Here is a 6,000-nt window from a genome sequence, read left to right as displayed (position 1 = left end):
CCATTCTGAATTTATCTTGGTGTAGGGTGTGAGATGTTGATCTAAACCTAATCTCTCCCATATTGTTTTCCAAATTTCCCAGCAGTTTTTGTCAAATAGTGGATTCATGTCCCAAAAGTTGGGTTCTTTGGGTTTATCATACACTGTCTTGCTGATGTCATTTACCCCAAGTCTATTCCACTGATCCTCCCTTCTATCTCTTAGCCAGTACCATATTGTTTTAATGACTGCTGCTTTATAGTATAGTTTAATATCTGGTACTGCTAGGCCCCCTTCCTTCACATTTTTTTTTCATTATATCCCTTGATATTCTTGATCTTTTGTTATTCCAAATGAAATTTGTTATAGTTTTTCCTAATTCAGTAAAGAAGTTTTTTGGTAGTTTGATAGGTATGGTGCTAAATAGGTAAATTATTTTGGGTAGAATGGTCATTTTTATTATGTTAGCTCATCCTACCCATGAGCAATCAATGGCTTTCCAATTGTTTAGATCCAGTTTTATTTGTTTGGAAAGTGTTTTGTAGTTGTTTTCATATAATTGCTGTGTTTCTTTTGGTAGATAGATTCCTAAGTATTTTATATTGTCTAGGGTGATTTTAAATGGTGTTTCTCTTTCTATCTCTTGCTGCTGTGATGTGTTGGAAATATATAGAAATGCTGATGATTTATATGCATTTATTTTGTATTCTGCAACTTTGCTAAAGTTGTTGATTATTTCTACAAGCTTCTTCGTTGATTCTCTAGGATTTTTTAAGTAGACCATCATATCATCTGCAAAGAGTGATAGCTTAGTCTCCTCATTGCCTATATTGATACCTTCAATTTCCTTTTCTTCTCTAATTGCTACTGCTAGTGTTTCTAGTACTATGTTGAATAATAGAGGTGATAATGGGCATCCTTGTTTCATTCCTGATCTTATTGGGAAGGCTTCTAATTTATCCCCATTGCATATGATGTTTGTTGATGGTTTTAGGTATATACTGTTTATTATTTTTAGGAAAGGTCCTTCTATTCCTATACTTTTCAGTGTTTTCAATAGGAATGGATGCTGTATTTTGTTTAAGGTTTTTTCAGCATCTATTGAGATAATCATGTGATTTTTGTTTGTTAGACTGTTGATATGGTCAATTATGTGGATGGTTTTCCTAATGTTGAACTATCCTTGCATTCCTGGTATAAATCCCACCTGATCATGGTGGATGATCTTCCTAATTACTTGCTGGAGTCTCTTTGTTAGTATTTTATTTAAGATTTTTGCATCTATGTTCATTAGGGAGATTGGTCTGTAGTTTTCTTTCTCTGTTTTTGATCTACCTGGCTTTGGAATCAGTACCATATTTGTGTCATGAAAGGAATTTGGTAGGACTCCTTCTTTGCTTATCATATCAAATAATTTCTATAGTATTGGGATTAGTTGCTCTTTGAATGTCTGATAGAAATCACTGGTGAATCCATCAGGCCCTGGCGATTTTTTCTAAGGGAGTTCTTTGATGGCTTGTTCAATTTCTATTTCTTTTTTTTTTTAACAAATTTTTTTAAACCCTTGTACTTCGTTGTATTGTCTCATAGGTAGAAGATTGGTAAGGGTGGGCAATGGGGGTCAAGTGACTTGCCCAGGGTCACAAAGCTGGGAAGTGTCTGAGGCCGGGTTTGAACCTAGGACCTCCTGTCTCTAGGCCTGACTCTCACTCCACTGAGCTACCCAGCTGCCCCTCAATTTCTATTTCTGATATGGGATTATTTACATATTCTATTTCTTCTGCTGTTAATCTAGGCAACTTACATTTTTGTAAATATTCATCCATATCTCTTAGGTTGCTATATTTATTGCCATATAATTGGGCAAAATAGTTTTTAATGATTGCCTTAATTGCCCCTTCATTAGAGGTGAGATCTCCCTTTTCATCTTTGATACTGTCAATTTGATTTTCTTCTTTCCTTTTTTTTATTAGATTGACCAGTACTTTGTGTATTTTATCTGTTTTTTCAAAATACCAGCTTCTAGTCTTATTTATTAATTCCATAGTTCTTTTACTTTTGATTTTATTAATTTCTACCTTGATTTTTAGTATTTCTAATTTAGTTTTCATCTGGGGATTTTTAATTTGCTCACTTTCTAGTTTTTTGAGTTGCATGCCCAATTCATTAATCTTTGCCCTCCCTAATTTGTTAATATATGCACTCAAGGATATAAATTTCCCCCTGAGTACTGCCTTGGCTGCATCTGACAGAGTTTGGAAGGATGTCTCATCATTGTCATTCTCTTCAATGAAATTGTTGATTGTTTCTATGATTTCCTCTTTGACTAATTGGTTTTGGAGAATAATATTAATTAATTTGCAATTAGTTTTTGATTTTCCTGTCCAGGTGCCCTTACTAATTATTATTTTCATTGTATTATGATCTGAGAAGGTTACATTTATTATTTCTGCTCTTTTGCATTTATTTGCAATGTTTCTATACCCTATTACATGGTCAATCTTTGTGAATGTACCATGTGCAGCTGAAAAGAAGGTATATTCCTTTTTGTCCCTATTTATTTTTCTCCACATATCAATTAAATCTAATTTTTCTAGGACTTCATTCACCTCTCTTACCTCTTTCTTATTTATTTTTTGGTTTGATTTATCTAGATCTGAAAGAGGAATATTTAGATCTCCCACTATTATGGTTTTACTATATATTTCCTTCTTGAGCTCTGCCTGTTTCTCCTTTATGAATTTGGATGCTATGCCACTTGGTGCATACATATTGAGCAGTGTTATTTCCTCATTCTTTAAAAAATTCCACTTAGACTTGTCCTTAAGCTTCATTTTTTTGTTGAGGTTTTGCTTGTAGATGTTTTTGAGTTATTCTCTTCTGGTGTTCTTATCTTCAGTGGCACTGTCCCACAGTAACTTTTTCTGGTAGGATTTTTCTTGTTGTTGTTATTGTTTATTTATTTGCTCATTTTCCAATCTGCTTCTTGATTTTAGATTTTATACTAGGGCCAGGCACTATACACATATGTAGAAAACATCTGGACTTTTGTTGCTTTTGTGTGTGTGTGTGTGCTTGTGTGTGTGTTGGGCGTAGTGAGAATATCATAGACTATGGACCTGGAAACTTTCAATGCTCCCAAAGCAGTATGTCTTAACCAGGGCAAAGTTTGATCATTGCCTTCCTGGTCTGACTTCTGCAAGTTTCTGATCTGCATTTGGATCAGCCTATTATTCCCATGAGTTTTTTCCTTTGGTAGAAAATTCTAGTAGACTGCTGCTGAATTCTGACCCTATCAACCAGCTTGAAAGCTCTGTAGCTTTCAGAGTATCAGCCTCTCATTTGGTCTCAGATTCCTTCCCTTGTTATCCTACTCTAAGGTTGAGATTACATTAGAGGCTAGAATTTAGGTTTGCTCAGACTTTGTTTGTATCAACTCAGGTTTGCATCAGAGCCACAAGCTCCTTTTTTTATTTTAGCCTTTTTTTTCCTTGGCTTAATAAATAGCCAAGGACCCATTACTATTCATCGCTATGGAACTCCAGGCCTAGTTGCCAGTCTCTTCCTTAGTTTACACTGGATTTGTGCCATTGAAATGGGCAGTGAACAAAAGAGGTTACAGTTATCACATATTCCCACCACTTCCAGAAGGTAAAGGTTCTTCTGTACAGATCAGGGTCCTCTTCTTGCCAAGGTTCACAACCTTCAATTCCCTTATGCTTTAAAATTCTGCCCACCCAACCCCGGTCAGCCCTTGTCTCACTGCCCAAATATATCTACTGATCTAGACTAGAAATAGTTACTGTGTTGTTTTTCTTGGGTTTCCCTATTATGAGTATATTTTCTAGATCTTTGTGGAAGAGTCTTGTTGAAAAGCTAAAATGTTTTTCTACTTGGCACTATGCCATTAGTATGTATAGGATTTATGTGTTCCCTAATAAATCAATCTCATTACTTTATAATCATACCTGACACAAATGCAATGTCTCCTGAACACCTTAATGTATTATTTAAAGCAAAATTATTACCATAAAGCTAAGATATATACATGTCCAAAAAAGCAGATAAGAAAGGCTCCTTGATGAAGATGATGGTGATGATGGCAACTAGGTTTCTAAAATGGACCTGTGCATAAAGACTAAAGCTATGATTTCAATGTAATGGAGAACTTGCAGAAATGCCCTTCACAAATACAGATTGGCAGCTTTTCTGCATTTTATAGTCTTAGAGAATTATTACAATAGTAGAACACCAACTAGAAATGGGATTACCATTCTATATATAAGAATCTCTATGGGATGCATATAGATATAATTTTAAAATATAATGTTATCTTTGTTTTCTTGTATTTTTATTTAGTTAAATGTTTCCCAATTATATTTTAATCTGGTTCTAACTTGAAGCAGGACAGCCTGTATGTTCCACACCTTCAGCCCTGGGCACTTAGAGGTTAAAAAGCTTGCACCTGAAGTGTAATCTATATGTACAAGAATCTGGACTCAAACCTAGGTCTTCCTGGTTCCAAGGCCAGTTGCCTCACATTGGACTTTTCCTGAATTTAATTGTTTTTAAGGATTCTCTTTAAACCCAAAAAAAGTCTACTGTTCCACTTTTTTCTTCCTTACTCTCCTTCCTCTATTTCAACAGACAAATTCCTCTCCTATCTTTTCCCCTCCTCTGGCTCCCCAGCTGTGACCTACTCAAATGGGCTGCTGAAATGAATTAAGAGAAAAAAAGAAAAAAACTTCCCTGAAAGAAGACATTTCCTTTAAGGTTATTCAACTTAAATTGAGTTTTTAAAACTTGCAATACAAACCTCACACTGGTGGCTCTGCCACCTAGAATTTCAGCAGAGTAAAGCAATGAAAATAAGATGTGTTATAGGAGCAGGGGAAGAGAAGGTTATCTGAATGAACCACAGTAGGAAAAATGATAAAGGTTTGTTCTGGGGAGGTTCATCATTCTCTGTTTCCACTAATCCATATGCCTCTGGAAAATAGGTGCCTACAAATTGTTTGCATAGCCCCCACTGATCTGCATCTGCTGTTGGTTAGGTCAAGGCTCCATAGAGGAGGAAAAGATGTAATTTTATGAGTCTCAACATTCTCCTGGAGTTTAAGCCATCTCTTCTCCTCAAAGTCATTTCCTATGGCAAGCTGGGATTTAGCATTTGTTCTCTCTATTCAGGCTGGTAGGAGAGGCCAAGGGGCCCAGGGCAGGGAGGAAAAGAGAAAAAAGATGAAGGACCTTTTCCACATCCTGTGACAAACTTTATGTTTGATGTCTGGCCAGAGATTCAAATTGGCTCTTGTTTTATCTGAATTGGTTCACTTATCCCTCACAGACAGCAGATGACAATCTCCTGGACCTTTTTGGGAACAATAAATATTTAAAGCTTAAAGTAATTAAATCCTCAGTCTGCTCCATTGAGATCATTTCCAATAAGTCATTTTCCTTCTGTTCTAATAAGGAGCTAGATTTGTACCCCAAGAACTTTGAATACTTTGATAGACAACTCCCAGGTTTAAAATGCCTGGTTTTTTTTTTGTTTTGTTTTGTTTCATTTATTCCTCTCCTGCATTAAAAAAAAGTCATTGGAAGGGAATATCTTTATGCTGAAGACCATAGAGTGAGATGCAAATTCATCTTTCCACGTGGGTAGCCAGGGGGCAGCTGACCTGTCATGATTTCAGGCTACTTAGAAGGCAGACTACCACAAAAGGACCTCAGCCCTTTGTTTCCTTCCTCCTGAATTTTGCATGATTGGATCAGAGACTTAAAGCTTGAAGGAATCAAGTTGATCCATTCCAGTAGTTCTTAAGGGGTCCAAGAAGAGATTTCAGGGGATCTTTGAACATGGATTGGAATCAGAAATTATATCTCCATTGTGACTCCAAGAGTGAAACATTTCCTTCAATTAATTAAAAACATTACTTTGAGACAGGGTCCATCCCATCAATTTTACCAGATTGCTAGAGGGACCCAGGATCAAGAAAAATGGATAATAATCCTTGGCCTTGT

This window comes from Gracilinanus agilis, chromosome 2 (assembly GCF_016433145.1).
Source record: "Gracilinanus agilis isolate LMUSP501 chromosome 2, AgileGrace, whole genome shotgun sequence".
Classification (NCBI taxonomy): Eukaryota; Metazoa; Chordata; class Mammalia; order Didelphimorphia; family Didelphidae; genus Gracilinanus; species Gracilinanus agilis.
Note: the sequence above shows the minus strand (reverse complement) of the source record.